Consider the following 15,990-nt stretch of genomic DNA (forward strand, 5'->3'; position numbering starts at 1 on the left):
CTGGCCCTGGAGCTGGATTGTGCTGTGCTGTGCTGTGATCCAGCTGTGCTGGAGCTGTGTTATTTTATGCAGAGCTTTCGCCTCTGACCATTCCTGGTGGGGAAGGCCTGTTCCCAACGACCTCCGTATAAGATGCTGGTGTGAGCTGCCCTTAGCAGAGTTAACCACTTTATTTATTTACTTTATTTTATTTTTTTAATGTTTATTGATTATTGGGAGACAGAGAGAGCCTGAGTATGAGCAGGGAAGGAGCAGAGAGAGGGGGAGACACAGAATCTGAAGCAGGGTCCAGGCTCTGAGCTGTCAGCACAGAGCCCGACGCAGGACTCAAACTCACGACCTGGGAGATCGTGACCTGAGCCAAAGTCAGACGCTCAACCGACTGAGCCACCCGGGCACCCCCAGAGTTAACCACTTTATAAGGCTCATGGCTGGCTCATGGCTAAGGGATTAGGGAGTAGGAAGTGGAGGGCCACATCCCAGCACAATAACATGGGAGGGGCTAATGGGCTGGCCCTTCTGCACCGAGAGTCTGGTGGGTTCAGCCATGGTGTCAGGAAGAGAGTGGGCTGGGAGTCTGGGATTGCTGGTGCGTAGTAGGCTGGCCTCTAGGTCTAGAACAGTTCTTCTTGGCTTGCCAGGAGGGAGGTGATTTTGCCCCCAAGGGACATCTGGCAATGGCTGGAGACATTTTGGTTGTCACAACTGGTGAATGGGGAGCTGCTACTGGCTTTTGGTTCTTAGAGGTGGGTGATGTTGGCAAACATCTTATAAGCACAGGGCGTTCCCCACAGCAAGGCATCATGGCCCAAATGACAGCAGTGCTGAGGCTGGAGACCCCCGGTCTTCCTGACCCCCCTCAGCCCTCCCTGCACCGCCTTTCCCGGACCGCCCATCCATGCCACAGCCCCCAGAGCTCACCCGCCTCAGTCTCCAGAGCTGAGCCAAGAGCTCTGGCCTTCCCCGTGACAGTCATCCCCCCGGGCCCAGCGGCCCGAGCCCATCTCATTGTCCTACCCGCATCTGATTCTCTCTCAGGACCCCCATCTTGGCAAATGGCGCCCCACCCGGCCCCAAACTCGGATCATCCTTGACATTTCCTTCGCCACCCTCTCCACATGTCTCCTCTTCCTGTCCCTAAGTCCCTCCTGGCGTGTCCTGTGCTCCCCATCTGTCCTCCCCATGTCCTCAAACCTGACAGTGGCACCCTCCTGCTTAAAGTCTGTCAAAGACACCTGCCTCTTCTGGGACGCTGGGTCTTGACTGAGCCTGTCTGTGCACGTCTAGCATTCTCTGAGGCCACTGGCCGAAGTCTCTAATGTGCTTCTGGTTTTCTTCGGCTGGTAAGCTAGAGTATGTTTTAATTTCTAATATTCTGTATTGTCCAAAAATTCTGCATTGAGGGTCGCTTTCCTAAAGTGTTGTGCTCACCCAGTTGAGTCATGCTGCCACCTGGTGTATCAATGTGCCGTCACCTGAATCTCCCACAGCCTCCCCCCCAAGCCCTGAGACACCTGCGCAGGAATCGTCCCTGCTCTGTTATCATCAAATGGAACCTTTCGATTTAGGCAAGGTCAAATTCATATCCAAGCTGATGTTTTTGAAGCAAACAAACATGCTAGCAACTTTATTGAGGTATAACTTACAAGCTGTAACATTCACCTTGTTTTCAGGGTACAACTCAATGGTTTTAAATAAATTTACAGAGCTGTGCAACCATCACCACAATCCAGTGTTAGAACATCTCTGTCATCCCAGAAAGATGCCTCGTGCCCATTGGCAGTCAATCCCTTTCCCACCCCCGCCCGGGCAACCACTAATCTGTTTCCTGTCTACAAAGACTGTCTTGCTCTGGTCATCATGTATAAATGCAATCATACAATATGTAGTTTTTATGTATTTGGCTTCTTTATTTTTTTTATTTAAAAAAATTTTTTTCATGTTTTTATTTATTTTTGAGACAGAGAATGAGCAGGGGAGGGGCAGAGAGAGGAGGAGACACAGAATCCGAAGCAGGCTCCAGGCTCTGAGCTGTCAGCACAGAGCCCGACATGGGGCTTGAACTCACAGAGTGTGAGATCATGACCTGAGCTGAAGTCGGACACTTAACCGACTGAGCCACCCAGACGCCCCTGGCTTCTTTCACTGAGCATAATGTCCTCAAGTTTCATCCATGTGGTAGCCTGCGTCAAAACTCCATTCATTTTTACAGCTGAGCAATATTCCACTGCCTGGACTGTTTAATAGCACATTTTATTTACACATTCACCAGTGGGTGGACATTGGGTTGTTTCTACTTTTTGGCAATTATCAATAAGGCTGCTATGAACATTCATGTACAAGTCTTCATGGGGTGTGTTTTCATTTCTCCTGCAAGAAATGAGAAAAGGAATTGCTGGTCAGATAGTCAGTTGATGTTTAGCTTTTTAAGAAACTGCCAGACTGTTTTCCAACACGGCTGTACCAATTTACATTCCTACTAACATTGTGTGACATTTCTGGTTTGTCCACATCCTCGCCAATAATTATTATAGCCCTCTAGTGGGTGCAAAGTGGTATCTCACTGAGTTTTTAGTTTATAGTTTCCTAATGACTAACACTACTGAGAATCTTTTCATGTGCTTGGTAGCCAATCAAAAACCTTCTCTGATGAAACCTCTATTCACATCTTTAGTCCGTTTTATAACTGGGTTGATGTCCTATTATTGGGTTGTAAGAGGTCTTTATTCTGGAGACAAGTCCTTTGGCATATATGTGATTTGAAAATATTTCCTCCCAGTTTGTGGCTTGTCTTTTCCTTTTCATGATGATGTCTTTGCAAGTGCACACATGTGTGATTTTGATGAAATCTGTAATCTATCAATCAAAGCTCTTATGGCTTGGGATTGTGGGGTCTTGTTTAAGAATTGTGCCTAACCCATAATAATGAAGATTTTCCTCCTGGTATTTTTTCTAAAATTTTTGTAGTTTTAGCTCTTATACTTAAGTGGATGATCCATTTTTAATTTTTGTGTCTGATGTGAAGTATGCATCTCAATTCACCTTTTGGCCTGTGGGTATCCAGTTGTCCTAGAACCATGTGTTGAAAACACTACCCTTTCCCCCACTGAATTACATGGCACCTTTGTCAAGAATCAATTGGTCATGAATGTAAGGACAGAAGGGCTCTCCTTCTTGTTCCTTGTTCCTTGTTCTGTCTGTCTGTCCTTCTGCCAATACCACACAGTCTGGATTACTAATCTGTAGCTGCACAGGAGGCTTTGAAAGTGGGAAGGGTGAGTCCTACAACTTTGTTCTTCTTTTTCAGGAATCTTTTGGCTATTTTGTATCCTGTGCATTTCTATATAAATTTTAGGATCAGCTTATCAGTTTCTGGAAAAAAGCATTTTTAAGCCTGCTGTGGGATTTTGATAGGGATGGGACTGAGTATATGAATCACGTGGGAGAGTATTTCCATCTTAAAAGTAGAGTCTTAGTATCCATGAACATGGGATTTATATAGATCTTGTTTAATGTCTCTCAGCAGTGTTTTCTAGTTTTCAGGGTACTTGTACTTCTTGGGTTAAGTTTAGTCCCAAATTTTTATTCTTCTTGCTGTTACTGTGAATGGCACTGTTTTCTTAATTTCATTTCTGGATTGTTCATTGCTAATAAATAGAAGTACAATTGATTTTTTTTAATGTATTGATCTGTATTCTGAGACCTTGCTGAACTAGTTTATAGTCACTAGAAGTTTTTCTGATGGGTTCTTTAGCACTTTCTGCCTACAGGATCATGTTGTCTCCAGATAAATATGGTTTTACTTCTTTTCCAATCTGGATTTCTTTTTTACCTCCTCGTCACACTGGCTAGAACCTCTAGTATAATGATGAATGAATAAGAGTGGTGAGAATAGACATCCTTCCTGATCTTAGGGGGAGATCGTGCAGTCTCTCGCTATTAACTGTTAATGTCACCTGTAGATTTCTCATACATGCCCTTTACTGGGTTGAGGAAATTTCCTTCTATCCCTAGTTGACTGAAAGATTTTATCATTAAAGTGTGTTAGATTTTGTCAAATGCTTTTCTTTGTCTATTAAAATGATCATGTGGGTTTTTTCAAAGGAAACAAATTTGAAGATTCAGGTAGGTATGCTTTTTACTCTCCTAATGATTAAAGAAATCATTGAATTTCAGAAATGTAAGAGGGGCGCCTGGGTGGCTCAGTCGGTTGAGCAGCCGACTTCGGCTCAGGTCACGATCTCACACACTGCGTGAGTTCGAGCCCCGCATCGGGCTCTATGCTGACAGCTCAGAGCCTGGAGCCTGTTTCGGATTCTGTGCCTCCTTCTCTCTCTGACCCTCCCCTGTTCATGCTCTGTCTGTCTCTGTCTCAAAAATAAATAAACATTAAAAAAAATTTTTTTTTAAATAAAAAGAAACTTCATAGTACTGCCACAAAGGCAAACCGGCCTTATTTGCCTTACACGGAGAGTAATTATAATAGTAAAAACACTAAAGAAAAAATATTACAGCATAAAAATAAAATGGCCTCTGGGTTAAGATGGTGGGTTGAAAGCAAATGTAATAACATTCCCTGTTCAAAGCCCTCTCAAGTTGCAGTAAAGGGATGTTTCTTTCAAGCACAGACTCACCAGGGTGTGGGGGAAGCAGCAGAGGACAAGGTGTGACTAACTCAGGGACATGAGTTAGAGGAGAGAGGCCTCCAGGGTTGAGAGCTGAGTGACAGAAGCCGTGGGCACTGCAGAAGCCGGGACCCTGCCATCCCGGGACAGGGCCTGGGTGAGGAGGGGGCTTGGGAGGACAGAAAAAAGCAGTCACACCCTGGGCTGGCCCTGCTCACCCCCCATCACCAGGAGGTTAAGCACTGGTCCCCATCAGTGCAGAGTTGTGTTCTCTGGAGAATGTGGAAAAAAGGGTTCAACTGGGGGCTCAGCACCTGGGAGGGATTGAGAGACTAATCCAGATGTCAGTGGCCGAGGCTGATGTCGGGCCCTCTTGAGCTGCTCAGCTCCCGGCCTCTATCTTCCAGCCAAGAGACTGGAAAAGGCTTTCCTGGGGGTCTGAGCAGCTGGGCAGAAGGACTGGAGAAGTGATTCTGGCCCTGGGGTAAAGGAAAGGATCAGAAAAAAGATAATACGTGTTCGGGCTTGGAGATGTAGGCAATGGACATTGATTTAACCAAAAGTTCTCATGGAACTACTTTGGGGAGGTGAGAGGGGCACGAGGGGAAGTGAAATGGAAGAATCCAGAGACAGCACTGCTTCTGGATGGGTTACGACGCGCTGGGGTAGAAATGCTGGAAGAAACCACTACAGGGGGCAATCATGGCCTGGGGTGGGGGGCAGCGAAGGGGGCTGCAGTTGCTGGACAGGATGGACGATGACACCTGCTGAGAGAGGGCTGGATTTCAGCTGTGAAGGCAGCCAGCGGGCAGACCCCTGCCTCCCTTGTGTAGGGGAGCAAAGCGTGGGATGTAGCGGTTTCTTTGCTGCTCTGGCTGCTGGTCCCGTCCAGCAGAGCAAGTCCTGCAACGAAGTGATTGTGCTGTGTGCTCCGCTGGCCCCTCCAGACCCGTCCCCACCTGCCCCGAGCCCCAGGAGATGCTGGAGGCATCATCATCCAGCCTCGCTTCTAGCTGGGTCCAGCCAGTGGGAGGCCCGCATGGGAGACCAGAGACCGGGGCCCCCTAGGTTGGCTCTTCCACAGGTTCTGCCAGCCCTCCCTTCCCAGCGTGGGTGCCAATAGCTCCCCACTGTGACCCTCGGTCCCCATCGCCCTGCCCCATCTTCTGGCATACTCCCCCCTACCTCCGGGACTCTCCCAGCCCCTTGGAGTGGACCACCCAGTGTTTCCTGCCTGAACCTGGCTGATGGGGGTGGAGAGCCCTGGCGCCGTGGCGGTTTATCTCCAGGAGCCTTCTAGGGCCAGCTCTGGCATCTGCTCTTCCACACACATCAGGCTCTTCTGTGCTGTTTGCAAAATGAGGGAGAGGGACTCCTTGTCCACTTGCCACTGTCGTCCAGTCCGGGAAGAGACTGAGGAAGACCCACCGGCAAGCCTTCCAGCTCCCCACATGGTGCAGGCCTTGCCTGGGGAGCCTGGCTAAGTCCCAGAGCTGTCGGCAGGTGGCGGGAGGTCTTTGATGATGAACTGCGTGACTACGAACTACCTGTGTGTGTGTGTGTGTGTGTGTGTGTGTGTGTGTGTGTTCTTGCAGGAAACCCTGCACTGCCAACACTGGAGCAGTGCGTCGGGGAGACCTGTGAGCCCCAAAGGGAAGAAAGGATGGGGTGTGCCATCAGACAGAGTGGCACACTGCGCATCCTCCCCGCAGACATCCCGGCAAGCGGGTCCCCTGGTGTCCCCGCTTCCCAGCTGAAGACAGGACCACAGCGAGGCCCGGGAGCTGCTTAAGGGGCCGGAGCATGTTTGGGGCAAGGCGCTGAGGGCTTCCTACTTCATCCTGACGGCTTTCGTCACCGTGGCTTCAGGTTCGTGCGCTCTGCCACCAGCACCTCTCCGCACCCGCCCCTGCTGGCCGAGCTTTCTGGAACACCACCGGGCAGCGCGCACAGAGGACCCAGCAGTCCCCGCAAGCCCAGAAAACGCGTGGGTGTATATTCCTCCCGGTTCAAGGGCCACCTGACTGCGGTGTTTGGGGCAAGAGGTGGGACTCCTGGCTTCTCACACAGCTGGTGGTGGCACCGGGGGGCCCCAGCTCTCATCACTGCTGTCCTGAGGAGACAGGGTCTCTGGACCACCTTTCTCCCTGGGCAGTGGAGGGTGCAGGGAGGGGGTGGGTGCAGGGAGGGGTTGGGTGCATGGGCAGTGGAGGGTGCAGGGAGGGGGTGGGTGCAGGGAGGGGGTGGGTGCAGGGAGGGGTGGGTGCATGGGCAGCTCCCAACACAGGCCCAGGCCACACTGGGCACCCAGAATGACCCACGTTCTGAGGCCACACAGTTTTGAGGGTTTCACACAAATAAAATGTCAACAATATGAAATGGCCTTGCTCTTGCAGCCAGACCCAGGTCTGGGAAGGGTTCTCTTACAGGCCCCGCCTGCTGCCCGTGGGGCCCCCTGCAGCGCCCCCCCCCCCTCTGCAAACACAGCACTCTACCCCCAAAGTTGAATTTGGGGCCTGTGTTTAACAATATAAGGTTTGAGTTTTCTCTTTAATGGACTCTCAGGCCTCCTCGATTGCAATTTTCAGCAGGATTCAAGGTCCCAAGTTCTGGGTGTGTCTGAGGTGGGGGTAGGGGGGATGGTCGCATTATCCCATAAGAAACCTCACTGCCCAGGCAAAGTCCTGGGTCACAATCCTAATGTCAGAAAAAAATAATTGAAAGGAAAAGATGCTGAACAGGACAAAGAGGGTTTTGTCCATACTGGGGGTATAAACATGCAGACCTCTTTGCTGGGAGTTCCAGAAACTCTGAGGGCAAATGTGGCTTCTGCTCCTGCATACGCAGCTCATCCCTCCAGCCCAGACACGCCTTGTCAGGGGGCACAGGCTTGCTGGGCCGCTGGGGCTGCCTCATCCCCTTCCTCCGTAACCCGAGAATAGTGGACATATGTCATATAACATTGTATGAGTTTCAGGTGCACACCATAGTGATTTAACAATTATATACAATTGACTCTTGAACAACACGGGGGTTGGGGGGGGCACAGTTAAAAAGCCACAGACACACACTTTTGACTCTCCCAGCACTTAACAACTGGTAGCCTACTGTTGACCGGAAGTCTTACTGATAACATAAACGGTTGATTAACATGTATTTTGTGTGTTGTATGTATTCTATGTTGTATTCTTACAGTAAATTAGGCTAGAGGAAAGGAAATGGTATTAAGAGAATCATAAAGGGGCGCCTGGGTGGCTCAGTCGGCTGAGCGTCCCACTTCGGCTCAGGTCACGATCTCACGATTCATGGGTTCGAGCCCCGCGTCGGGCTCTATGCTGACAGCTGGGAGCCTGGAGCCTGCTTCGGATTCTGTGTCTCCCTCTCTCTCTGCTCCTCCCCTGCTCACACTCTGTCTCTCTCTCAAAAATAAATATAGATTTAAAAGAACATTTTTTTTAAAAGAAAATCATAAGGAAGAGAAAATGCAGTTATAGTACCGTGCAGGAAAAAAAAATCCACATATGGACCCATGCAGTTCAAACCTGTGTTGTCCAAGGGTCAACTGTAAATTACCTGCTGCTAACCACAGGGAAGTGTGGTGACCATCTGTAATTGCACTGCCGGGCACTTACCCAAAGACAATGAAAACACTAATTCAGAAAGATATATGTGCACCCCTGTGTTTATCGCCCTCTCTCCATGCTCAAAATCTCTAGGGGCTGCAAAGTCCCAAAGGGAGATAGATGTTTAAAGTCTCCAAGGAGACACTGGCGCTCTTCCCCCTTGTGTCCACACGATGGCACCAGGGAGGCAACTTCCTGGCTGCCAGGGAAGGGTTGAGAAAGGCTTGTGCAAGGGTAGGGGTGGGAGTGGGGGTTCTAGGTCAGGAGTGGGCTCTTCCCACAGACTCACACCAGCTGCACGGGCCTTGGGCTCCCCAGACACAGCTTTCAGTCCCAGCATCGCTTCCATCCTGTTCTGTCCTGTAATCCACTTAGGAGCCTTGAGTTTCTTTAGGGCCAGGCACTAACAGCCAGGAAAGCACACACCTGTGCAGAGGGTGCCAAGGCACAGCGGGCAGGCTCCAGTCCCCTCCTTCCCACTGTGTCCCCTGGTAATGTGGACCTGTGGGGAAATGGCCTCCCAAAGAGTTAAGAGAAACAAATTCATGTTTCTTTACGAATCTCTCTCAAATACAGGCAACTGACTCCTTTACCATCAGGTTAATTGAGGCAGCCACCACCGTGATCATTATACAGAACAATTCCACAGTCCTAAAAAAGTTCCCTTGTGCCCATTTGAAGCCAGTCCATTCCTTCCCAGTGCTGACCCCTGGCAGGAACCGGTCTGTTTCTGTCATGATAGTTTTGCAAATGGAATCTGATGGTACCTAGTCTTCAGTGGCTTGTTTTATCATTCAGCTTGATGCATGTGCTACTCTTCCTATTGTGGCTATCGGCTGTTCAACCTTTTCTATGGCTGAGTAATATCCCATTGCACCAATAAGACCCACTTGTCTTAATTTGACCAGTTCGAGCTAGTTCTCTGTCATTTTGCTATGTCTTCATCATTCTCTGATTACTTCCTGTCTTTCTGGTGAACAAGATGTTCTAGACTCGTGTGTGTATTTTTTTAAAAAACCTTTGAATGTTATTTATTTTTGAGAGAGAGTGTGCACAAGGAGGGGAGGGGCAGAGAGAGAGAGAGGGAGAGAGAGAATCCCAAGCAGGCTCCAAGCTGTCAGTGCAAAGCCCGATGCGGGGTTCAAACTCACAAACCATGAGATTATGACCAGAGCCAAAATCAAAAGTCAGACGCTTAACCGACTGAGCCACCCGGACGTCCCTGTGTGTTTGTGTGTGTGTACACGTGTGTGTGTGTTTTAATAACAAGGTAAATTCACATAACATGAATTAACCATTTTAAAGCTTATAGTTCAGGGGTGCCTGGGTGGCTCAGTCAGTTGAGCATCTGGCTTCAGCTCAGGTCGTGATCTCTCAGCTTGAAAATTCAAGCCCCACATCAGGCTCATGGCTGCCAGCGTGGAGCACACTTCAGATCCCCTGTCCCCCCCCCCCCTCCGCTCCTCCCCTTCTAGTGCTCTCTCTCTCAAAAATAAATAAACATTGGGGTGCCTGGGTGGCTCCATCGGTTGAGCATCCACCTTCGGCTCAGGGCATGATCTCACGGTTCGTGAGTTCGAGCCCCACATCGGGCTCTGTGCTGACAGCCTGGAGCCTGCTTCAGATTCTGTGTCTCCCTCTCTCTCTGCCCCTCCCCTGCTCGCTATCTGTCTCTCTCTCTCAAAATAAATAAACATTAAAAAGTTTTCTAAAAATTTAAATAAAATAAATAAACATAAAAAGAGGGTACAGTTCAGGGGCACTTGGCCCATTAAACAGTAACACCCAATTCCCCACTCCACCCCAGTGCCTGGCACTCTCCATTCTACCTTCTGCCTTTATGAATTTATCTATTCTAGATATTCCATACAAGTGGAATCACAATATTTGTCCTTTTGCGTCTGGCTTATACCACTCAGCCTGGTGTTTTCAAAGTTCCTGTGGTAGCACGGATCAGAACTTTTTAAGGCCGACTCAGATTCCGCTGTTTGGACAGGCCACATTTTATTCATCTGTTCGTCCCTTGACAGCCACAGATTCTTTCCATTTTTTGGCTGTCATGAGTAACGGATGCTTCAGTGAACCTTCCTGTGCAAGTATCATTCCGAGTTCGTCTTCAAATCCCTAGGGTGTATCTTCAGAGTGGAGTTGCTGGATCATATGGTAATTCTACATTTAAGTTTTTGAAGAACTGCCCGGCTGTTTTTCCACAGAGGCTGCACTATTTTACATTCCCACTAGCAATGCATAAGGGTTCTGATTTTTCCTCCTCCTCACTAACGCTTGTCTTTCTTTCTTTCTTTCTTTCTTTCTTTCTTTCTTTCTTTCTATAATAACCCTCCGGATGGGCAGGAAATGGTGTCTCCTGTGGTTTTGATTTGCTTTTCCCTCAGGTCTGATGATATTGAGCATCTCTTCATAGGCTAGTTGCCTCCTTGTCCTTCTGCTTTGGTGAAACACCTATTCAAGTCCTTTGCCCATTTTTAAGGTAATGTTTTGTCTTTTTGTTGTTGAGTTGTAAGAGTGCCACAGAGTCTCTATGTTGAGCCATCATCAGGTATGTGTTTTCCAGTTATTTTCTCCCCTCACATGGGTTATTTTTTAATTTTCTTGTCCTTTGAAGAAACAAGGTTTTAATTTTGATGGGGTCCAATTTATCTGCTTATTCTTTGGTTGCTTATGCTGTTGGTGTTATATTTAAGAAGCCCTTGCCTTACCTATGGTGGCAAAGATCTACACCTATGTTTCTTTCTCGGAGTTTTAGAATTTAGAAGATTCTTTCTGAGAGTTATGTATATATATATATATAAATATAAATATGTATATATAAATATTTATACATAAATATATAAATAAATATATAAATATATATAAATAAATATATAAATATATATGAATAAATATATATATATTTATACATATATCATAGAATATCTTTTTTTTATTTTTATTTTTTTTTTCAACGTTTATTTATTTTTGGGACAGAGAGAGACAGAGCATGAACGGGGGAGGGGCAGAGAGAGAGGGAGACACAGAATCGGAAACAGGCTCCAGGCTCTGAGCCATCAGCCCAGAGCCTGACGCGGGGCTCGAACTCACAGACCGCAAGATCGTGACCTGGCTGAAGTCGGACGCTTAACCGACTGCGCCACCCAGGCGCCCCAAGAATATCTTTTATTTTTTATTTTATTTTAAATTTAAATTTAAGTCAGATAACATACAATATAGTCTTGGCTTCAGGAGTAGAACCCAGTGATTCATCTCTAACATATGACACCAGTGCTCATCCCAACAAGTGCCCTCCTCAATGCCCATCACCCATTTAACCCATCGCCCACATACCCCCCATAGCAACCCTCAGTCTGTTCCCTGTATTTAAGAGTTTCTTATGATTTGCCTCCCTCTCTGTTTTTATCTTATTTTTCTTTCCCTTCCCCTCTATTCATCTGTTGAGTTTCTCAGATTCCACATATGAGTGAAGTCATGTGATATCCGTCTTTCTCTGACTTATATCGCTTAGCATAATACCCTCTGGTTCCATCCACATAGTTGCAAATGGCAAGATTTCATTCTTTTTCATCGCCAAGCAGTATTCCATTGTATCTATATACCACATCTTCTTTATCCATTTGAATCAGCATTTTTGTATCCTTTGGATAAATTCCTAGTAGTGCAATTGCTGGGTCATAGGGTCGTTCTATTTTTAATTTATTGAGGAAACTCCACCTTGTTTTCCAGAGCGGCTGCACCAGTTTGCATTCCCACCAACCATGCAAAAGAGATTCTCTCTCTCCACATCCTCGCCAACATCTGTTGTTGCCTGAGTTGTTAATTTTAGCAAGACTCTTATATATATTTAGGTTTTGGATGTATTTTGAGTTAATTTTTGTATATCGTATGAGAAAAGGGCCCAATTTCATTCCTTTGCACATGGAACTGTCCAGCTGTCTCAGCACCATTTGTTAAAGAGACTATTCTGTGGTCTCCAAGTGGTTCTGGCATCCTTGTCAAAATCAATTAACCTGTAATTGTGGGTTTATTTCTGGACTTTTGTTTCTATTCCTTTGATCTGTGTCTCTCCCAGTGCTGGTACCACACTGTTGATTACTGTAGCTTTGTAGCAATTTTAAAATCAAGAAGTGTGAGTCTTTCAAATGGGTTTTACTTTTTCAAGATTATTTTGGCTAATTGGGGCCCCTTGAAATTCGATGTGAATTTTAGACTCAGATTTTTTATTTCTGCATAAATCTGATATGGTTTTGACAGGGGCCACCTTGAACCTGTAGAACATTTTAGGTAGCATTGCCATATTAGCAATATTGAATTTTCCAATCCAGAAACAGGGTTGTCTCCTCATTTACTTAGGTATTATTTAATTTCCCTCAGAATCGCAGCAGAGGCAAACAACAGTGGAATTCTTCTTTAGAAAATAAGATAGATAGGTTTTAAAAATTTATAAGCAGGTGTGGGGAAAGTCAAGAAACCAGCTTGGTTTCACATCCAGTCATCAAAGTCTCACAAATTAGGGATGCCATGTACTTCTGGAGAGGATGTGGGGGGGCCAGCTGACATCAAGATAACTGAAAGCCCATTTAAGAAAGAGTGAGGCTCTCACCTCCCTGACACTCTACAGAGCATTTTCCACACACTGGCAAAACCTGGAAAGTTATTTTCTGGAGATGGTTAAAACCAAATCCTCTTGACTAGGGGCACTGGGATCAAATGAAGGCATCGGTGCTATCCCAGCACAGTCCTGAAATGAGCAAATGCATACTGAATCCCAAGACAGTTCCTCCCACTGAGCTTCCGGAACTCTGGCAACCAGCGGTCACCCTGCTCTGGCCAGAGCTTGGTAGAGTCTGATTTCTTGGGGGACTCTGACAAGCCCATTGAGAATGACCTAAAGATACTGAATAAGGGTCTCCAAATAAACTTCCCTGTTAGATAATTGGACAATGAAATCCAAATTCAGTAAGCCCTAAACACAAGCTCAGAGCTTTCTAATTTGAAAAAAGAATTTTTTAATGGAGACACAATTGACTTACAAAAAAAATGACAATTTCTTTGGTTCAAACACAGTTGTAAAACCACCATTAGAATCAAGGTAAAGGGTGCACGTGGGTGGCTCAGTCAGTTTAGCGTCCAAATTTAGCACAGGTCATGATCTCATGGTTCCTAGGTTCAAGCCCTGCATTAGGCTCTGTGCTGACAGCTCAGAGCCTGGAGTCTGCTTTGGATTCTATGTCTCCCTCTTTCTCTGTCCCTCCCCTGCTCATGCTCTCTCTCTGTCAAAAATAAATAAACATTAAAAAAAAATTTTAAGAAGATATAAATATTATAACATATATACACTTAACAATAGAGCACCAAAATATATTAAAAATTAGCAAATGGAAAGAGAAATAGACAGTTCTACAATAATAGAGAATTCAATACTCTACCTTTAAGAATAGATAGAACCAGACAGAAGATCAATAAAGATATGGAGCACTTGAACAACATTTTAAGCCAAAATTAGACCCAATAGACATTTGGGAAACTCCACTGAACAATAGAATATACATTCTTCTCAAGTGTACGTGGAATGTTCTCCAAGATATTTTAGACCATAGAACCAGTCTTACTAAATTTAATAAGTTTTAAAAATTTCAAGTCATACACATGTATTTTCTGATCACAATGGAATAAAATTAGAAATCAATGACAGAAAACTGGAAAAAGCACAAATAAGTGGAGAGTAAACAATATTTCTTTTTTAAAAATTTCTTTTAATGTTTATTTATTTTTGAGAGAGTGAAAGAAACAGAGCGTGAGTGGGGGAGTGGAAGGGGGGGGGGGGACACAGAATCTGAAGCAGGCTCCAGGCTCTGAACTGTCACCACAGAGCCCGATGCAGGGCTCAGCCCCAACTGACTGAGCCAACCAGGTGCCCCTAAACAACATTTCTTTTTTTTTTTTAACTTTTTTAACGTTTATTTTTGAGACAGAGAGAGACAGAGCATGAACGGGGGAGGGTCAGAGAGAGGGAGACACAGAATCTGAAACAGGCTCCAGGCTCTGAGCCATCAGCACAGAGCCTGACTTGGGGCTTGAACTCACGAACCGCGAGATCATGACCTGAGCCGAAGTCGGACGCTTAACTGACTGAGCCACCCAGGCGCCCCTAAACAACATTTCTTAAACAATCACGCAACTAGGGGCACCTGGGTGGCTCAGTTGGTTAAGTGTCCGACTTCAGGTCAGGTCATGATCTCACAGTCTGTGGGTTCGAGCCCCGCATCGGGCTTTGCTCTGACAGCTTGGAGCCTGGAGCCTGCTTTGGATTCTGTGTCTCCCTCTCTCTGCCCCTCTCCTGTTCATGCTCTGTCTCTCTCTGTCTCAAAATAAATAAAAAGCATTAAAAAAAATAATAATCATGCAACTAAAGAAGAAATCACAAGGGAATTTAGGAAATGCCTTCAGATGAATGAGAACAAAAAATCCCAAAACATACCAAACTTACAGGATGCAGTGAAAGCAGTGTGAAGAGGGAAATTTATAGCAGTAAATGCTCTCTTCAAAAAGAAGAAAGATTCCAAATTGATCATCTAATTATATAACTTAAGGAACTAGAAGATGCAGAGCAAGCTAAATCCAAGGCTAGCAGAAGAAAGCTGATAGTAAAGATTACAATAAAAATAAAACACAGAATAGAAAGTTATGTAGAAAATCAACAGAATCAGAGTTGATTTTTGAAATTATCAACAAGATAGGAGAACCTTTAGTTAGATTGACTAAGACAAAAAAAAATGAAGATTCAAATTTCTAAAATCTTAAATGAAAATGGGAACATTACTACCGATTGTATAGAATTAAAAGGATTATAAGAGAGTACTATGAACAGTTGAATGCTAACAAATTGGATAACCGGATGAAATGGGCAGATTCCCAGAAACACACAACCTACCAAGACTGAATCATGAATAAATAGAAAATCTGAATAGATTGATAAATAGTATGTAGACTAATTCAGTAATCAAAAAACACTCAACAAATAAAAACCCTGGGATAGATGGTTTCGCTACTGAATTCTATCAAACATTTAAAGAACTAATATTAATCCCCTCCGAACTTTTCCAAAAACCTGAAGAGGGGCGAAAACTCCCTAACTTACTCTAAGAGGCCAGCATTGCCCTGATACCAAAGCCAGAAGAAGACACTTTAAGAAAAGAAACTAAGACCAATATGCTTTATGAATATTGATGCAAAAATCTTCAACGAAATACCAACAAATTGAATTCAGTTTAGAAATATTAAGAGGATTATACACCATAACCATGTGGGATTTACATCAGGAATGAAAGGATGGTTCAACTTATGAAAAGCAATCAAATACACCACATTAACAGAAAAATGGAAAAAAAAACCACACTCACATGACTATCTCAATCGATGTCAAAATTTTTGATAAAATTCAACACACTTTCTTGATTAAAAAAAACATTCAACAAATTAGTAATAGAAGAAAAACTTTGTTAACAAAGTAAAAACCATATATGAAAACCCTACACTTAACGTCCAACTCAATGGTAAAAAGACTGAAAGTTGGGGTGCCTGGGTGGCTTAGGCCGTTAGGCACTTGACTTCAGCTCAGGTCATGATCTCACAGTTTTTGAGTTGAGCCCCATTTGGGGTGAGCATAAGCCCTGTATCAGGTAAGCCCCATTTATCTCTTTCTCCCTCTCTCCCTCATCTCTCTCTCT

Source organism: Prionailurus viverrinus, chromosome A2 (assembly GCF_022837055.1).
Source record: "Prionailurus viverrinus isolate Anna chromosome A2, UM_Priviv_1.0, whole genome shotgun sequence".
NCBI classification, from domain to species: Eukaryota; Metazoa; Chordata; class Mammalia; order Carnivora; family Felidae; genus Prionailurus; species Prionailurus viverrinus.